The sequence below is a fragment of the Pituophis catenifer genome, unplaced genomic scaffold, assembly GCF_029215685.1.
Source record: "Pituophis catenifer annectens isolate HBS135680 unplaced genomic scaffold, rPitCat1.0.hap2 SCAF_4, whole genome shotgun sequence".
NCBI classification, from domain to species: domain Eukaryota; kingdom Metazoa; phylum Chordata; class Lepidosauria; order Squamata; family Colubridae; genus Pituophis; species Pituophis catenifer.
The window spans coordinates 54391137-54412702 of record NW_027256884.1 but is presented as its reverse complement, the minus strand read 5'-3'; the positions used below and the strand labels follow the sequence as shown (position 1 = coordinate 54412702).

Below are 21566 nucleotides of genomic sequence, written 5' to 3'. Positions count from 1 at the left end.
GGGTGATACCACGGTGGAAATTTGCAGGAGCAAGCAGGGCAGTGTGGGGGGGAAGTGGTGAAGGGCAAGCGGGTGGCATGTGGGCGGAGGCCCCAGGAAAAGCCAGAGCCAGGGACTGCTGTGTCCCCTGACCCGAGGTGAAGGGCGAGCGGGCGGCATGTGGGCAAAAGGATGGTAAGAGCCAGGCCCAAAAGGCAGCTGAGCCTCGCCATGTCCACCCCGAGGTGGCCCTTCAGCTGAGTGTCTTACCTTTGCAGGCAGCTGCGGTGAGCAGAATGGGTGAGGCACAGAGATCAACTGGGCCGTGTGGCCGGCATGGTAGGCTGCGGCAAAGGCAGGCAAGAGGGTGAGGTTCAGAGGCAGGCAAGCTGGCTGGGCCACGTGGGAAGCAGCTAGGCTGGGATTTGGACCTTGATGCTTGCAGGCTCACCCAGGCTGCTAGGCAGATCAGGGCAGTTCAGATCGACCACATAGAGAGTGCCATGTGGGATGCAGCTGAAGGCAGGAAAGCTGGCTGGCCCTCAGAGACCATGTGGTCGAGGCAAGTGAGGGAGCCAGACGGACAGCAGCAGCAGCTATGCCGGGCGAGCGGACAAGATGAGGAGTGACTGGGCAGGGTGGGATGACACAGAATTTTAACAACCAGTTCGCCCAAATCAGATCGAACTAGCTGAATCCCACCACTGGCTCTAAGCTGCATCAACAGTAGAATAACGATCACAAGAAGTGATAGTATTGCTCTACACCACATTAGTAAAGCCACACTTAGATTGTGTCCAGTTCTGCTTGCCACAAAAAAAAAAAAAAACAGATTCTGAGACCTTAGAAAGAGTGCAGAAAAGAGATGATAAGGGGTCGTCTTCTTTTTTTTTTTTTTTTGAAATTTTTGAAATTATTTTTTAAAACATAAACATAAAATACATCTTTTAAGAATGAAGCTTTGATCCGGTCATGTATAGGTACAATCGCTTCTCCCTCTTTATCAAGCTTTTCCCAAATCTCCACCATAACATCTTTTTAAAATAAAAACAAAAACAAATTTTTTTTCCCCAAATTATAATATCTTAATCTAAACAGTTACCTTTCTCTTATATCACCACAAATCTTAATTTCCAAATAACACAACTTAATATTTTATTATTATTATTATTATTATTATTATTATTATTATTATTATTATTATATTTATTATATTTAATTATTATTAATTATTTATTACCCTGAATTCTATCTATATACCCATATCTAAGACCCATTACATTAAATCTTTAAATCCTAATCTCTTTAGTTTACACCTATATTTCTTAAACTTATCGCACATTACATTCTTCGTTTTACACAGTCATTCCATTATTACAATCTTATCATTTAATACTACAATCTTATCATTTAGTACTAATCCCAACATTCTCATATTATTATCACCATCAATTCCAGCTTAAGTCATATTTATTTTAACTACTTGTCTCTTAATCATCTTCTTTTGGCTGTTTCCCAGCATCATCATTTATTGTTTTGGCTTTTTTCCCAGCGTATTCATATTATTTGGCTGTTTCCCAGCATATTTTCTCTATTTTACTATCACACCCAAAGAGAGGGGAAAAAAAAAAAAAGAAAGAAACATCTCCATCCATTATTTTGGCTGATTCCCAGCATATTCATATATCTTTTGGCTGTTTCCAGCATATTCATTAAACATATTCTTAATTTTACTGTTTATCTCTGTGTAATGCCCTATTTTATTTTATCTTCCATGTATACATTAATTATTCATATTTAATCATATTATCATTCTCAGCTTTATCTGCAATTTAACATTGAGACTTAATTCTTATATCAAACACATCCCCATGTAAATCAATAAAAATTTATTGGATTCTTCTCATATTCATATTATCAATACTATCCATCTTTACTTAATTTTTCTATTTTAATCACATTGTCATATTTTCCAACCTTATACATCTATAAACACCTCCTTTTTATAATTAATATTCTTCTAAACATTACATTTTCATTTTTAATCAAACTATTTTATATTCTTTTTTCCCAACCGTGTATATTTTATTTCTTCATTTCCTTGTCTGTCAATATATGTTCCATTTCAAATTATTCTCAAATTTAATTCTCCATGTGTCATTTTAATTCTTTTTGTTACTTCTTATTCAATACAAAGTACATCAATTTTCCTTCTTTTGTTCCTGCACCATTTTCTTTTGTTCCTGCGCCAATTAGTAACAGTTATAAAAGTTCCGTTGTATTTCCTCTCTCTTTCCACCGACAAAGCCGTCTGTAGACAAAGAAAAAGCCTCCAGCACCAAAGTCCCACAGCTATTACTTGTAATTTCAAAGTATCCCAAAACAACCTACAGGTTACAGTGTCTCTTTTTTGAAGTAGAAGGTGCAATCCACACTTTCCCTTAGTCACGCCAGTATCCATTTTGTTGCATTTATTTAACAGTCCAATTTGACTCTCTTTTTCTCTTGAATTTTAAAAGTGCTGAATGTTGAATCCATACCTTTTCTAGTCCAAGTCTAGTTTAAAAAAATTTCCAGTCTTTTCAGCATGCCTCAATGTTTAATTGTTCCAATTGAATCTATCCCAAAATAAGTTTCCTAGCAGATCTTTCCCTCTTGAAGTTATTTTTCAAAATCTTCTATGCCCCTCTAATCCACAGCCGCTGTTTTAAGGCTAGGGATCTTACAAGTACCAATCATTGCTCTTGCGTTATTACAAGCCTAGGTTGGTGTCACTCACCCAGCTTCAAAGAGCTTCATTCTTTCCGTCTCTCCTCCTGCTCATCTCTTAGTTCGGTTTGTCCCAGCTTCATGGCAGCCACCATGGCTGCCGCCCCCCACCGCTGACTCACAGAGAGTTCCCTCCAACCTCTGAGGAACTTGCCTGTTCCTCTTGGTCATCCGAGGTGCCTCTCTTCCTACCCCATCCCTGCAGGACGGTTCTGGTCCGAAGACCCATCGGTAGCAGTTCGGCAGTCGGGTTTTTTGTGGGGCTCCGCAGAGCCCGCTATTTTCCCAGCTGTCTCGCCGCGACATCAAACCGGAAGTCTGAGATGATAAGAGGTCTTACGGCTGAGCCATATAATGACTGGTTAAGGAACTGTCTAGTCTTACGAAGAAAAGGACTATGGATGATATGATAGCTATCTTCTAGTACTTGTTGTGGTCCGCCAGCAGCCTGCAGACCTGGCAGCAGAGTCAGACAGTGAGGAGGCTGGGAGGAACATGGGCCAGTCCTGGAGTCTGGGGAAGGCTCAGACAAAGGCTCTGCGTTGGAGGCAGAGATGGGGCCAGGACCATCTGGGAGTTATGTGCGGACATCGGAGCCTCCAGAGTCGGACATCAGAGAGGCAGAGGAAAAGGGGGAGCCTGTTTCTAGTGCGTGCATGTGCAGAGCTGCCAGAAGGCAAGAACAGTTAAAACAAAAGGGACAACTCGGGAGTAAGGCTTGGAGATGATTGGCCCCTCCTATAAGACATAAAGGAAAAGAAAGGCACATGGGCCTTTGCAGGAAGCAATGTTGTGGATGGTGTCGGTTTGTACTTTGAAGCTCCATTTTTGACTCTGTGTTTCTGTGTCGCCTTGCCAAGATAATTGCCAATTAGGTCTTTGGCAGCATGTCAAAGAAGATAAAGGTGGGTGTTTACCAGCCTTATCCAAAGGACTGTGGCAGTCTTCTGTTGGACTATTTATAAACCTTTGGTGATTCAGCATGTGCTGTGAATGAAAGGAATTCACAGCCTTTAAAATTTAAAAAAGGGGTTTGGGGACTAATTGTGTGCTTTTTACTATATCAGGAAGCCTAGGTCAGAACAGTACTTGAGGGGCAGTCATAGGGAGGAGGGGGTTGACCTGAACACCTGAGGGCAAGGCAAGAAGCAAAGAGTGGAAGCTTGTTAAAGTGAGATCAAATCTGGAAGTAAGGACATATTTCTTGACAGTAAGAACAACAGCTAACCTGCCAGAGTTGTAGGTGCTTCATTGCTGGAGGTCTTCAAGAAAAGATTGGACAGCAGAGGGTTGGACTGGAAAAGATCCAAGGTCCTTTCCAGCCCTATAAATTTATGATTCTATAAATATGTTATATGTTGAAGTTTTAGCAATTCTCTATCAGTACTCTGAGAGCCAATTTGGTGTAGTGATTAAAGCATTAGGCTAGAAACCAAGATATGGTGAGTTCTGATCCCCCTTGGACACAAAGTTAAGTGACATTGACCCAAAGGTGCTTTTTCAAGAGGCAACTGGACTTCCTTTATTTTCCTTGAAGACATTTCACTTCTCATCCAAGAAGCTGAACTGAAAACTGAAAACTTCCATCTTCAAAGAAGACAAAGATAGTTCTGTTGTTCCTTGATCCACACTTATGGATCAAAAAGTGACTTATAACCATTTTTCAGTTTCAACTTTTGTAGCATCCTCCTGATCATGTGATCAAAATTCAGGTGCTTGGCAACTGGTTCATACTTAATGACCATTGCTGTGTTCCAAGGTAATGTGATCACCTTCTGCAACCTTTTGACAAGCAAAGTAAATGGAGAATCCAGATTCATTTAACAACCGGATTACTAAATTATCAATTGCAGTGATTCGCTTAACAACTGTGACAAAAAAGGTCATAAAATGGACAAAACTCATTTAACAAATGTCTCACTTAAAAACAGAAATTTTGCACTTAATTGTGGTTGTAAGTCTAGGACTACCCATACACCATGTAAGGCAGGGGTGAAATTCAAAATTTTTCCCTACCGGTTCTGTGGGCGTAGCTTGGTGGGCGTGGTAGGGGAAGGATACTGCAAAATCTCCATTTCCACCCCACTCCAGGGGAAGGATATTGCAAAATGTCCATCCCCACCCCACTCTGGGGCCAGCCAGAGGTGGTATTTGCCAGTTCACTGAACTACTCAAAATTTCCGCTAGCGGTTCTCCAGAACCTGTTAGAACCTGCTGAATTTCACCCTTGATGTAAGGTGTACTTTAAGTTGGAGAAACATCCTAGAAGAGGCAATAGCAAACCATTTCCATGTTGCAGCTAAAAAGTAATACCGATATGTCATGAAATCATCAGAAATCCTTACTGACTCAAAGAAATAGAACAGAACAGAACAGAACAGAACAGAACAGAACAGAACAGAGCTGGGAGGGACCTTGGAGGTCTTCTAGTCCAGCCCCCTGCTCAAGCAGGAGAACCTATTCTTTTTAAGAAGAGATTAGACAGTGACTGTTTATTTATTTATTTATTTATTTTATTTTATTAGATTTCTATACCGCCCTTCTCCCGAAGGACTCAGGGCGGTGAACAGCCAAAAGTTAAAACAGAAATAAAAAATTTAAAATAGATTAAAACAGATTAAACAATTTGGCTAAATTTTAAAAATATCCCATAATTAAACAAATTAAAATTAGTGTTTAAAATTTGAATTTAAAAAATTTTAAAAGGGAGAAGATTTAGGCCAGGCCAGCTTGATGAAATAAAAACGTTTTAAGCGCGCGGCGGAAGGTGCGCAGATCCGGGATCCTCCGTATCTCCGGGGGGAGCTCGTTCCAGATCGTAGGTGCCCCCACAGAGAAGGCTCTCCCCCTAGGGGCCGCCAGTCGACATTGTTTGGCCGACGGCACCCGGAGGAGCCCCTCTCTATGGGAGCGTACTGGCCGGTGGGAGGCTATTGGTGGTAGCAGGCGGTCCCGTAGATAACCAGGTCCTAAGCCATGGAGCGCTTTAAAGGTGGTAACCAGAACCTTGAAGTGCACTCGGAAGACCACCGGGAGCCACTGCAGCTCGCGCAGGAGAGGTGTTACATGGGAGCTCCACATTGCTCCCATAACCACCCGCGCAGCTGCACTCTGCGCCAGTTGGAGCCTCCGAGTGCACCTCAAGGGGAACCCCATGTAGAGAGCATTACAATAGTCCAGACGAGAGGTGACGAGGGCATGAGTGACCGTGTGTAGGGAGTCCCGATCTAGAAAGGGACGCAACTGGCGGATCAGGCGAACCTGATGAAAAATCCTCCCGGTCACGGCCGTCAAGTGCTCTTCTAGAGACAGCCGTGAATCCAGGAGGACGCCCAAGTTGGTTCGCCCCCAATAGTCAGCAATGGCACCAGCTGACTATATCGGGACGTCGGAAACCACAGCCACTCAGTCTTGGATGGGTTGAGCCTGAGCCTGAGCCTGAGCCTAAGTTTAATTTCTTCTTAAAAGCCTCCAGTGATGGAGTGCTCACAATTTCTGAAGGCAAGCTGTTCCACTGGTTAATTGTCCTCACTGTTAGGAAGTTTCTCCTTAATTTCAGATTGCTTCTCTCTTTGATTAGTTTCCAAGCATTGTTTCCAACCATTGTTTCTTGTCCTGCCTTCCGCTGCTTTGGAGAATAATTTGACTCCCTTTTCTTTGTGGCAGCCCCTCAAATACTGGAATACTGCTATCATGTCACCCCTCATTCTTCTTTTCTTTAGACTAGCCAAACTCAAAACCTGCAGCTTTATTCTTACTTTATTTTCATTATGTTGTTCAGCATATATAACATAATGTATTTGTTGAGTATTGTGGACAATACGCAATTCTTAAAAATTAATTTTAGTTAAAATTAAATATGTAAATATATTTTGTATAAATATATATTTGTTACTTAATTTAATTTGGTGCTAGTTGTTGATTAATAGTGCTACTGCAAATTGAAAATATAAATCTATGTCCAGCTAGTTTTTTTTTCCTCGTGGCAGAATTTTTTAAAATCTATTTCAAAAATATGCCATGATTTTATTACTTAAGTATGTTTGCATGCTAATACAAAAGAATTTAGCTCTGTGGAGCTAAAGCCATGTGGAGCAATCTTGTCACATATCCTTTCTCTTTTGTTTAATTAGGATTGCATGATTATAATGCAGTACTAATATAAGAATGAGCCATCACAATTCTTTCATCATATTGTATCACTGCTTTATTGTATTAGGCTAAAGCACTGCTAGAGTTGATAGAACCTCTCCATGCCAACTTGGATCCACTTCTCTTGGCACTGAATCGATTGGACACAGAGATTGATAAAGTATTGGTTAGAGAATTTATATCGGAGAGAATTGGCACGACGGAGATCATCTTCAGCCTCTTGCAAGCAACCTCTAATATCCTGCATTCAAGAAGCCAATCAATTCTTCTTGAATAACTTTGATGTTTATAAACAAGAACTGACTTTAAAATATAGACAACCAAATGCCTGGGTAAGGGGCCTCCAGGAAAGGGGCAAGCCTGTTACCAGTTGTATTGATTTTATTTTCAAATATACGTCAAAATTCCTCTTTGTACAGAGGAACTAGGCCCAATATCAGATCCAGGCTACATGGAATATAGTTACACAAAATTCAGCCTTCAGTGTGGGGAAAATAGAAGGGGAAAGAGGGTCATTGGAGGTGTTACTCAGCTGTGTTCTGCATTCTTCAAGGAAAGAGGGATCAAATGCAATTAAGCTCCTCTTTTGAAAATGGACTTCTGCCTAAAGTGGAAAACACTAATATTCTTTTCCACATTAGTGAAGGAAAATAATTGTTGTATAATACTAATTAAATGCATCCTGTCAAAATCAGCTGTAAGTGCACTGTGTTTCTACTGTATTTTCTTGGAATCAAATGCTTTTATTTTCATTAAGGTTTGGTCTAAAGTTATACATGCAACAGACCTAAGATAAACGGAAGAAAGGAAGGGAGGGAGGGAGGGAAAGAAAGAAAAGAAAAGAAAAGAAAAGAAAAGAAAAGAAAAGAAAAGAAAAGAAAAGAAAAGAAAAGAAAAGAATCATAGGTTTTTTTGCTAAGAAATTCCTTCCTGCAAAATTGAGAAACAGAGATGAGCCTGAAGAAGGAAATATGCAGATACTAGTGATATACATGTGCACATTTCAATTTTAAAACTTTACATTACTCAAGATTGGAATAGATCCAATTATAAATAAACAGACCTATCACTGTTACTTCTTGCTTAACTCTTGCTTTCAAATAAGGTTATTTAGAAGTCTGGATCAGTTTACAAATGATGCACAGATTCCTATTTATGAAGGATCACCATAAAATATTTCAAACTGTGCAGATAACTTTATATCACCTTACACTGTAGGACTTTAATGCAAGTGGTGCTACTTTGCATCAACTACATGAAATGCTCTCTAATTTAGCCAGTTTACTCTCTAATTAGAGACAGATTTGCAGGCAATCTTTTATCTAAATGCCTGTTTAAAGGTTTAAGATGAGTTTATCAAAAGATTCCTTATCTATTCTCCAAATATATTGGATTTCAAACTCTTATTATCACTAGCCAAGTTGTCCAAGTATCATGCTGACTAGAAATTATGTTAATTGAAGTTCAACATATCAAAAAGGTATAAGGCTGGAGAATGGTCTAGCATTATTGTACACAGTATCCTATGAATCATTGTTTGCCTGTAACTCTATGATTGGATATTGTTTTTTCTCTCTTTTTTGGGCTGAAGGTATTCTGTAATGTCAGTGCTAATTGTTGATATTTTGTACAATACTATGGGCAGAAAAATCTAAAATGTATTTTGAAATGTTTTATTTCTGTCAGGTCCATGTATAGTATTACATTATGTTGATACCAATAAAATATATAGTTATTTATATAATATTTCATTTTCTTTAGAATAGTGAATTGTAATTTTTTTTCATAAGTGAATCCATATACAAAATTTGCATATCCATTCACAACATAGATGTAAGAAAATCCTAGCAATTTAATATGCATTTTAAAAGGCTGTATATCGTAGAAGGACCAGTGGGAACTTTATTACAATCCTTATAGTTTACATGCAACATTACTAGACTAGTTTAGGTGGTGTTTTTTTAAACAAAAACAACATCAGTTTCTATTAATTTTTGTGAGCACAAATTTAATGTACAGTTTTATCAAAATAAATGATTAATTCCATGGTATTTAAAACAGGAACAAATTGATCACATTTAGACATGATCCATTTGAGGCTAAGCATTTTGGGTGCCATTTTTGTAAAAATAGACTTCCCTGCAAACCAAAATTTTCCAATTCCAATTCCAGTCTTAGTTGCAATATGAAATTCATTAGTTGCCATTATTAAATTATTTGTTCATTGACTACTGTTGATTGAATTAAGTTGCATACGGACTGTTTTTATTTAGTATATATTCTAAGGAACCACTGTCTGTTCTAAGTTATTGCTGCCTTTTACTGAGCAAAAGCAAATGTTAGTTCTTTATACAAAATTTCCACTGAATTTCCACTGAATCCAATTCCACTGAATTATTTGGATTCTATAAATCACTGCTTAATGCATGATTTTGTAGTTTGAACAATTTATCACTAAAATGGCATGAAACTTTATGACTTAATTTTGTAATTGAATAGAAATGGAAAAAAAGATTAGGGAGGTAAAATTTCAAATTAGAACTCAAAGTATATATATTGCCACTTTTGAATGATGGCTCACTGTCATTTGCTTCACTGTCAAAAACAGAAATGGTATCATAGTGATATCAAAATGTACTAAAATTTTAGAATAGGCTTTTTTTCCTCCAAAATTGAGCAATCAGTTACATTAAATGTGCCTACCTTTGTCAAATGTCTCTGTATTGTCAGTAACAGAACTTATATCATACTATTTTGGAGATAAAACAGCTTTTACAAAGGAAAAAAGATATTTTAAATTACTTCATAACTATATCTTGGAAACAAACTAATAAGAATGTTTGTATTGTCACTTAGTGGATGAGTCAGGGTATCATACAATGATTCAGAATTTTCTTGATGTACTCCTTATACCAGCTTTAAAAAGAAATATAACCTATATATTTTCTCAAGGTATTTTTGCATAATTCCTGTATAAATAATGAAAGGCTTTGGGTTGGTATTCAACATGGAAAATCTTAGCAAAATATTTACATAGAATCTCCAACATGTTGCCCCTGTCATTTCTATGAAAGCAATAAGCTCTTGGACTCAGTGATCCAAAGCAAAGGAAGTATAATTTTGGTTTGAAGGATTATTGTTTTCTGATTATTATCACCTGTTGTTCTTGTTAATTGTGTCTCCAATATATGAATCTAGGCATATTATTTAAGCTACATGCAAGAATACACATGCTATTAAGTTGCTTAGATATGTATTCCTGGAACATCTGCCTAATATACTGTAGAAAACTAACTACAGTAGTAGTATAGAAGCAATATATGACCTGTGTTGATACCCAATAAAAAAATTATGCTCAGTCATTCAGCACTGTCATGGAATATAATTACATATTGCTTGCATGAGTTTATTTAGTATGTTCAGTAAAAGTATGCAGACTAACAAACAGATTTTTAACCTTATAAAAACGAAAAATATCCGTGTTTGAATCATATATGTAGTTGCCATATTGATAAAGAAAATGTCTCAGGTTCATTGAGTGAGTGAATAATTTCCCCTTCACTGAAGCTGAGCTCAGCTGTTCTATTAAGGAAACTTTTTTTACATGCAGAGCAAAAGGCAATGTCCAAATATGTAAATTATATTACAACATCTGAAGTAGCATTTCTGATATGAGAAAAGAACATGTATGTTCTTTATTCTGAACTGAATATTTGTTTTAGGCAACACTGGTTGCCTAAATTCATCCAAAAAACCCGTCTTATATTATTTATTATACATTGCATCTTTATCTACCAGGCATCTAGGTTGATGTACCATAAAGTCAATAAAAAAATTTATCTGATCTCAGAAATTAAAAAATACCCTGCCAATTAATCTGAATCTGCCATCAAAATTGTCACAAGTAAATGCCTTATTCTCCATTATGTAAATAATATATGAACAGTGTGTCAGGGGTTAACTTATCCTTCACTTCTTAATGTATTCATACTTTACCACTCCCATAATTAGCTCCACCCATTGTATATATAAGGAGCTGCATACGTTCATTCTGTGCTTCTATCTGTGAATATTCAGTGAATATAGAATGCCTTATGTAAATAAAGAGAGATATATTTGAACTCTTAATTCTTAAACAATTTATTGAGTCTGATCCTGAAAATATCGCAACAATCTGGTAGCAGAGGATGGTTGAATTGACTCAATAAAAACTTAAACATGTCTAAAAGAGATAGGCCCAACACCAGGGCATACAGCAAAGAAATGGAAGCGGATCAAGAAATAATAGATGAATCCACAAATGCAATTTCGAGAGAATCTGAAGAATACACCACAGAAGACGAAGAAATAATAAATGAAGATGATGACCAAGAAGAAAACGAAATAGAAAACAACGAACTCAGGTCAGAGATACTAAAACTCTTAAAAAGCCAAAAGAGCGATGAAAGTCTTGTCGCGGACCTCCAACATATACTAAAAAACAACGGAGCAGCGAGAGAGAAGCACATCGCTACTGAAAAACCAAAGGACTCAAAAATAGTAAGTGATATGCTTACAGATAAAAATGCAGCGAAGAAGAAAACCAACAATCCCGCGCAAAATTTCGAATGGCAGCCATCTTGGTTTCAACAGACTCCCAAGATGAGCGAAGCAGAGCCAATCAGAAAGCAGGATTCAAAATGTCTGGCGCGAAAAGCCTTACTCGATACGAAATATGAAAAAGAAAAAGTATATACCTCAGAAGAATCAGAAACAGAGAATGAAGAAGATTCGATAGACATACAAGTAAAGTCAGCAATGAAAACGCTTTTTGCTGCATTTGGACCGAAACTGAAGATTACTAAAAAATCAACCAAAAGGCAAGCAAGCGAGCCAACGCCTCAAAATCTACCCGCTCCTATCCAGATGACGAAAGCACCGACACCTGAACCCAGAGAGCCCTGCAGATACCACCCCACACCGCAGACTGATCCAAGGACCAGCGCCTTCAGCAAAAGAAGATGAGCGCCCGCTATCACCAGGACTCCCAAGATCGAGCCGGAGACTGATTCATCGGAAGAAGAACGAAGCGAGGGAGCTGCAGCAGCGAGAACCTCTCACGATGACTCCAGGAACGAAATGAGCAACGCGCATGCGCGGGACTATGCAGACAACCCAGGAAGACATGAGATGCAGAGAGAACCGTGCAGACTCGTTGCGAGCATTCCCACGCCGTTTTGCAATTTTTGACATTTGCAAGACCACGGACTACCCCCGGTTGTAAGTAATGGACCCAACAATGTTGGGAATTTACCCAGTGACTTCCCAAAGCTGAGAATAGATGGCATTAATTTGCAAGAATGGTATCAGCAGCTCCAGGTTGTCTTTATGAAAAAAAACTTAATGTTTTTTATTACCAACCCCCCAGAAAGACCTTGGATTCTAAAGTTAGATTGCTTACATCATAGAGCATTTTTCTTATTAATTTCCAGTGTGTCCCCTGCCATGTATCACAGTATTAAGCAAAATCTGACTGTCTCAGAAATTATCCAATGCATGTTTAATTTGTTTCACAGTGAAAGCGTAGCCACTACCACAAGAATGTCTAAAGATTTCTTCTCTTCTAGGATAAAGCCAGGGGTTACCATAAGTGAACATTTAATATCTTTAAACAAGATTAGAGCAGAACTGCATTTAAGGGGGGAGGTGATTTCAGATCAAACGATGAAAAGTGTTATCATCAATTCGCTTGACCCATCATGGGATAATTATATGTCACACTTAGACACAATCAATCTAGGATACTTATCCATAGAAATCCTATCCAATAAGTTAATAGCTGAAGACAATTCAAGGAGAAGTCGTTATAACAACCAAATAGAACACAAACAATATAAAAGGGTAACATTTCAAGAAAGATACCATGAAACATTTAGGTGCCACAATTGTGGGTCTAAAGAACATAATAGGAGGGATTGTCCCAAATTTCAAAAAGAAAGACACAGGTCAGAATATAGAAATAGGTACAACAACAGACAGTCTTCCATTGATAGATTTAGATATAGAAGTCCACCCAACTATAGAGAACATAGAGGGGGCAGAGATAATTCAAAGGATAGAAAATCTGGCTCACTGAATGGGCTAAACAAACATGACAACATTAACACACCACAACCAGAGAACAATAATTGGCTTATTGATTCTGGAGCAACTAATCACACTACTAATAATAAAAATATATTATCTTCATTTGTAGAAGATAAATTTGTAATCAAAGTAGCTAACCAAGAAAAAGTTCAAGTTATAGGTAGAGGGAATGTAATCTTACCTGGCCTAGGAAAAATAGAGGGGGTATTACTAATACCTGAAATTCCTCATAACATACTTAGTGCCATAAAACTAAGCAGAGATTCTGACATTAACATTGTGTTCTCAAAAGGAAAAGCAACATTAGAAAAAAACAAAATAAACATAGGTACAGTAATAACCAAAGGAGGTCTACCTTACTTAATGACAAAGGAGGAATGGTTACACAACATTGATTCAAATATGGAAAATGACAATGAAATAGATAATGGAGACAATAGTAACAGTGACAATGAAGAACGTGAGGTAACCCATAATCACAAAGATACACACAATGAAAAAAAACCTAAGATAGGTAAACCAATTCATGATGAGTGTGCTCATGTCTTACATAGGAAATTAGGACATGCCAGTTTTCCTGTAGTACAAAAGATGACTGAACATGCAGAAGGTGTTAAAATAAAAAATTGTGAAAACTATTTGGAATGCTCAGTATGTAAATCTACAAAGCTCAAAACTAGTCCTAGATCTAGAAAGTCAACGAGATCAACCAACAAAATTTTTGATTTGGTACATATGGACCTAGTTGGTCCACTAACACCATCAATTACTTATAAAAAATGTTATTTTCTAACAATTGTGGATGATTATAGTCGTTATGGATTTGTTTACACATTAAAACGTAAGGATGAAACTTTTCAGAAATTTAAAGAGTTTTACAAACGTATAGAGACACAACACAATATTAAAATAAAACAAATCATGACAGATAGGGGATGTGAATTCATGTCTAAAGAATTCTCCCAATGGCTAAAGGACAGAGGAATGTTACATTACACATCTAGTCCATTTTCTGCATTCCAGAACGGAGTGGTAGAGAGAAAGAACTCAACATTACAAACCATGATTAGATGCACTTTAGAAGATGCTGGCTTAGGTAAACAATTCTGGTCAGAAGCCCTACAATACTCTAATTACACACAAAATAGAACTTGGTCCAGCATTGTAAATAAGACACCATACGAAGTGATGTATAATAGGAAACCAAAATTAGCACACATGCACATATTTGGAGTCACTGCAGACGTACACATACCTAAACAACTAAGGCGCAAAGGTGAGAACGTATCCAGGAGACTTAGATTCATGGGGTACGAGACAGGTACAAAAGGATACAGATTTATCGATAATAATAATAAATTTATAGTCTCCAGAACAGCTGTGTTCCATGAACAGGCCAACTGGTCTAAAATACATCTTAATGAAATATTCCCAAACACCAATCCAGATACCAAACTCCAAGAAAAAAGAATTAGAGAAGAGCACAGTAATAATACACATAAAAATAAAATTAGAACATGGACAAACAGTCAACATAAAATAAAGACAGATTCATTAACTAAAAAAGAAGCAAGATATTTACATGACAATGATAGTAAACCAGAAAAAGCAATCAGAAGTAGCAGAAATCAGATGCCAAACAAATACAAAGATTATGTAATGTATATGGATGGAGAGTCATCAATACCTAACACATATGAGGAAGTGTTAAAACTTCCTCCTGAAGAAAAGAAAAAATGGGAAGCAGCCATGACTAAAGAGATGGATAGTTTACGAGGGCTAAATGTGTTCACCCCTACAGTTGCACCAAAGGACAAAACTATCATTGGCACTAGGTGGATATATAAAATTAAGAATTTAGAAGGAGGCAATACTCTATACAAAGCTAGATTAGTTGCACAAGGTTATGCACAGAAATATCCCGAGGATTATACAGACACATACTCCCCCACAGTAAGAACAGAGAGTGTCAAAACAGCTCTGGTTATAGCATCAGCACTCAACCTCGATGTGTTTCAATATGACATACAGACTGCGTACCTACATGCAAAGTTAGATAAAGAAATATATGTAAGAGCACCCCACAGTCAATACACAAACAAAAATGAGACTTGGTTATTAAATAAAAGTTTATACGGGCTGAAACAATCTGGTAAACAATGGTATGATTGTTTAGTAAAAGTTCTCAAAACTATGAATTTCAATGCCACTACTGCTGACAATTGCTTCTTTGTTAAAAAAGATAATAATTCCCTAGAATTTGTACTAATCTATGCGGATGACATTTTATACATAGGTAAACATAAAGAAAGGAAAGAGGCATTTGTAACAAAATTGAATGAACATTTTTCATTGAAATCTTTGGGTAAAGTAAATAAGTATCTTGGTGTTCAAATCAGTAAAACCAGAAGAGGATTTAAACTCTCTCAAAGGGACAAAATCATAGAGCTCTTGAATAAATGTAATTTAAGTAACGCTAAGCCCTGTGACACTCCCATGCAAACTGATTTTTTGAAGAATACAGAAGAATCATCTCCTGAATTCAAAGATAATACATTTTACAGGTCTGTCATAGGTTCACTTCTTTACATCTCCAATTGGACTAGGCCCGATATTGCTTTGCCTCTCAATTTATTGTCCAGACACGTCAGCAAACCATCACTATACCATTGGGAAGCTGTCAAAAGGATATTAAGGTACTTGAAAAATAGTTTAGACTTCTGTTTATTGTTAGAACCTAAAAATGTCAAAGAGCCCATCCTCACATGTTACGCCGATGCGGATTGGGCTGGAGATACCTCATGTAGAAAAAGCACATCTGGTTATATATTCTTTCTCAATGACTGTCCAGTTTACTGGTATACTGGCAAACAAGATTTAGTAGCCACCTCAACAACAGAGGCAGAATATGTTTGTCTATCTAAGGCAGCAAATAACCTTGTATGGTTCAATGATTTACTCTCTGACATTTGGAAAAAACCCATTTTGCCTTTTATCATGCATGAAGATAACAAAGCTGCTATCGAAATATCTAGATCTGATGCTATTGGACAAAGATCCAGACGTATAGATATAAAATTTAAACACGTGAGACAGTTGTCTCAGGATGGATTTATCAAAGCAGTTCATTGCGAAACATCGGAGCAAATAGCTGACATATTAACAAAGCCTTTGCCATCTAAGCAACATAAATACTTGACTTCCAAGTTACATGTATTATATTGTTCTGAATCTGAATGTAATTGTTGTAATATATCGAATCGGCATTTAGAGGGGGATTTGTCACAAGTAAATGCCTTATTCTCCATTATGTAAATAATATATGAACAGTGTGTCAGGGGTTAACTTATCCTTCACTTCTTAATGTATTCATACTTTACCACTCCCATAATTAGCTCCACCCATTGTATATATAAGGAGCTGCATACGTTCATTCTGTGCTTCTATCTGTGAATATTCAGTGAATATAGAATGCCTTATGTAAATAAAGAGAGATATATTTGAACTCTTAATTCTTAAACAATTTATTGAGTCTGATCCTGAAAATATCGCAACAAAAATATAACGGGATTCACTGAAATAATATACATTTGAGTCTTTTTGTCATAAGGTGATTTTTTTAAATACAATCTCCTCATCCAATACTCCCATGACCTTAATTGTATTTATGTTATTTAAAGTGCTTTGACAAATGTGCTAGGTCTAGGGCACATTCTTTAGAAACCTATTACTCTTCTGCTAATTTGATATAAATTTTAATTTTATTATTCTCTGCACTTTTTGTTAATGGCTGCATCTTGACATTCAGGTGAGAACATTGGCTGTTTCTCTGTACTGACATGATCAAGATCTTATGTTGTGTAAATTGCAATGTGACTTAACAGACAAAATGGCCATTGCTCAAATCTGGTCTTAAGTCATTTGAAACTTCAGCTAAGTAATTTTTGAAGATTATATACTAGGGATTAGGCAGACAGGGATTTGCAATTTTTTTATTTTATTTTATTTTATTGCTTTAATTTATATGCTGCCCTTCTCCGGAGACTCAGGGCAGCTTACAATGCGTTAAGCAATAGCCTTCATACTTTTGTATATTTATACAAAGTCATCTTATTGCCCCCACAATCTGGGTCCTCATTTCACCTACCTTTGAAAGGATGGAAGGCTGAGTCAACCTTGAGCCTGGTGAGATTTGAACTTGCAGTAATTGCAAGCAGCAGATATTAATAACAGTGTTTAGTCCACTGTACTACAGGCTTTTATGAGTCCAAATATCAAATATTAATATCAAATCAATATATTTATATCCCTAATTTGAGAATATGGAATATGGAATATTTCTTATTTCAAATTTGTTTATGAGCAAAAAAAGTCCAACTTTATTTTGTTTTTAAAACAGTTTAGATAAGATCCATTAAGCCTATCAGTGATTTCAAAATCTTTGTAAATATGATAGAAACAGTAGTATTTATATTATTATTTTGTAAGTTTTACTATGGGAAATTATAAATGATTTTTTCCCCTAATTTTGCTAGGAGATGAAATTTGAGTGGCTAAACACAGCTTTTCCTGTATCCAACTGCCTGTCCAACCTCACCCACAAGGCTAATGAACTAATAACTAATTTTTATATCATTTTTTTTCATATAGAAAACACATGAAGTATATACTATAATTGTGTGGTCAGTTTATTACAAAAATTTTAGCATATGGGTTTCCTGCTGTTTTGTATTTTGTAGAATATTGATTGGCTTAATACATTTTTGTGCAAATAGCTTACTGACTATACTAAGTCTGAACTGAACTGAGTTATATCTGAGGTGGCAGATACTGTAAATCCAATAAATAAAAAATAAGTGTATTAAAACCGGACTTGGGAAAGTTTGGAGACCGGTAGCAAGTTGTTTAAACAAGACTATACCTATTGCTCTGTTTTACTTTAGGCCGGGGTGAAATGCTATCGATTCGCACTGATTCGGGCGAACTGGTAGCGGTGGTGGCAGGTGGTTCGGAGAACCTGTAGCAGTGGCAGCATGAGGCTCTGCCCACATGCCCGGATTTAACCAGGAAGTAACCTGTTGTTTATCCTCTGTGCATGTGCAAAAGACTTTGCGCATGCTCAGAGGGTCCAAAATTGCACGTGATGCGCACACGTGCACTTCCAAACCGGTAGAGAAGGTAAGTAGATTTCACCCCTGCTATAGGCCCGTGATGGTGAAACTATGGCACGCGTGCCCAAAGTGGCATACAAAGCCATTTTGCCCGGCACATGCAGCCTTGCCTGTTTGTCTTCCAGGTTCCTGGCACACATGCGCTTGTGATGATCAGCTATTCCTTTTGCGCGTGGCAGTGCCAAAAACCGGTGCGCGCACGCTGATTGTCTGGAGTGCAGGCATGCTAGAACCCGGAAGTTCAGTTTTTCCGGATCGCAGTACCAACGAGGGCATGCATGCATGTGCGACATTTCTGTGCGACCTTTTCAGCACTCGGTGTCAAAAAGGTTTGCCATCACTGCTATAGACTAAAGTATTGTTAATTCCTAAATCAACATTTATGTAGTTTTTCAAAAAGGCAGAGGGGGGAAATAGTTGCAGTGGATATGTAGCAAGTGAGACTTCTGTGACTCTATTTCGCATAGGTTTGTTTCTGAATAAGATACAAACACTTGTTAAAAAAAGTGACGTTTACTATTGAAACAATAGAAAACATTTAAAAGAATATTCATGATGCTGAAATTATGTACTCATGTGTGACTTTCTTAAATATATTTACTGAAAGAAAAGTGCTTAAAACCTTTCTCCACAGGCATTAGCTGTTATTTATAGATGGTTCTGTAATACTTTGAAGCTTGACAAATGTAATGAGTTAAAAATACCCTCATGTCTAAGTGTTTTGCAGAAATATAAGAATGCTAGACAATGTTGTCTTATGAGTCTTCTTATAGTAGGCTTGCTATATAGTAACATATAATAAGACTTATAGATTAATGCTAATTTCAATACAGCCACATAATTTCCTTGTGACATACTATTGAAAGTTTAGGCATATTTATGAATATTTTAATTGAAACGTTAATAGGGCAAAAAGCACCATATTGCAATATTTCATTGTATTATAGTAACAGATTATACTGTCCATTATGCCGTCCATCGGTGAAGCATCTGAGGTAGCTCGGGAGTTCATGGCTTCCATGACCCAGTTAATTCAGGGCCTCACTCACACAGCAGGAAACACGCTGGACTTGGTTTTTGTCTCTGGTCAGTGATTGAATGGCCTAGATACAGGGGATATAGTCATTGAACCCTTGTCATGGTCAGACCATTCCCTCCTTAGACTTGACTTTCTGACTGCTACACCCCACCGCAGGGAGGCAGAACCGACCAGGTGGTTCCGCCCCAGGCGCCTGATGGATCCTGATAGGTTCCGAATGGAGCTTGGGCCATTTCCTGAGACTCTGGCTCATGACTCGACGGAAGACCTGGTGACCGCCTAGTGTAGGGCGGCCACTGGTGCTTTAGATTGGGTCGTGTCTTTGCGGCTCTGACCCGGTGCCAAATCTGCCCAGTTCCTTGGTTCTCCGAGGAGCTGAGGGGGATGAAGCGCCGGAAAAGACACCTAGAGAGTAGTTGGAGGGCTAGTCGTTCTGAATCTGACCGTACACTAGTGAGATCTTATATCAAGACCTACTTAGTGGTGATAAAAGCGGCGAAGTGTAACTACTTTTCCGCTCTTATTGCGTCAGCAGATAATCGCCCAGCTGCCTTGTTTAGGGTGACCCGCTCCCTTCTCCATGTGGAAGCGCGGGAAGACCCCTTGCAAGGACGTACTGAGGATTTTGTGCATTATCTGCACGATAAAGTCGCTCAGATTCGGGAAGGCTTGGACTCTGACTGGGTGGGTACAGGCGGGTTATCTGAGGTGTGTCTTGAGAATGTTATCTGGGATGAGTTTGACCCTGTGACCCCCAAGGACATGGACAGGATGCTGGGGAGGTTGAACGCAACCACATGTTTATTGGACCCATGTCCCTCCTGGTTGGTGCTGGCTACCCGGGAGGTTACACACGGCTGGGTCCATAAACGCTTCCTTGAGTGAGGGTTTCTTGCCTCCCACCTTGAAAGAGGTGGTGGTGAGGCCCCTCCTCAAGTAGCCCTCTCTGGACCCAGCTGTTTTGGCAAACTATCATCCAGTTTCCAACCTTCGCTTTCTGGCGAAGGTTGTTGAGAGTGTGGTGGCGCGACATCTCCCGCAGTACCTGGATGAAACCATCTATCTAGATCCGTTCCAGTCCGGCTTCAGGCCCGGGTACAGCACGGAAACGGCATTGGTCGCGTTGGTCAATGATCTCTGGAGAGCTCGGGACAGGGGTTGCTCCTCTGTTCTGGTCCTATTAGACCTCTCAGCGGCTTTTGATACCATCGACCATGGTATCATGCTGCATGATTGGAAGGGTTGGGAGTGGGAGGCACTGTTTTACTGTGGTTCTCCTCCTATCTCTCTGACCGGTCGCAGTCCGTGTTGGCTGGGGGGCAGAGGTCGACCTCAAGGCACCTGGTTTGTGGGGTGCCACAAGGGTCGGTCCTCTCGCCTCTCCTGTTCAACATTTATGTGAAGCCACTGGGCGAGATCATCCGTGGTTTTGGGGTGCAGTGCCATCTGTACGCTGATGACACCCAGCTGTACATCTCCACCCCAGACCACCCCAACGATGCCCTTGAAGTGATGTTCCGGTGCCTGGAGGCGTGCAGGTCTGGATGGGGAGGAACAGGCTCCGACTCAACCCCTCCAAGACTGAGTGGCTGTGGTTGCCAGTGTCCCAATATAGTCAGCTGGTGCCATCGCTGACTATAGGGGGCGAGACATTGGCCCCCACGTAGAGGGCGCGTAACTTGGGTGTCTTCCTGGACGCACAGCTGTTTTTAGAAGAGCATATGATGGCCGTGGCTAGGAGGGTTTTCTATCAGGTTTGCCTGATACGCCAGTTGCGCCCCTTTCTGGATTGGGACTCCTTATGCATGGTCACTCATGCCCTCGTCACTTCCCGCCTGGACTACTGCAATGCTCTCTACATGGGGCTCCCCTTGAGGAGCACTCGGAGGCTCCAACTGGTGCAGAATGCAGCCACGCGGGTACTTATGGGGGCGACATGGCGCTCCCACGTGACACCTCTCCTGCGCGGGCTGCATTGGCTTCCAGTGGTCTTCCGGGTGCGCTTCAAGGTATTGGTTCTCATCTTCAAAGCACTCCATGGCTTAGGGCCCGGTTATTTACGAGACCACCTTCTGCCACCGATAACCTCCCACTGGCCAATACGCTCCCACAGAGAAGGCCTCCTCGGAGTGCCATCAGTCAGGCAATGTCGGCTGGCGACCCCCCGGGGAAGAGCCTTCTCTGTGGGGGCATCTGCCCTCTGGAATGAGCTACCCCCAGGGATACGACTGATCTCGGACCTCCGGACCTTCCGCCGGGCTCTGAAGACTTTTTTATTTCAGCAAGCTGGGCTGGGTTAAAAATCTTTTAATTGGTGAATTTTATGGGTA

At 39.1% G+C, this 21566-nt stretch overlaps 1 protein-coding gene across 1 annotated transcript in view; it reads left to right on the top strand.

The window, feature by feature from the left end:
* The window catches only part of CNKSR2 (connector enhancer of kinase suppressor of Ras 2), a 418082-nt gene extending 410575 nt beyond the window's left edge, over nucleotides 1–7507 (top strand). The window contains exon 22 of the mRNA XM_070944037.1: nucleotides 6968–7507. The gene's annotated coding sequence lies outside the window, so the exon portion shown is untranslated. The remainder of the gene's footprint in view (nucleotides 1–6967) is intronic.
* The last annotated feature ends 14059 nt before the right edge of the window (nucleotides 7508–21566 follow it).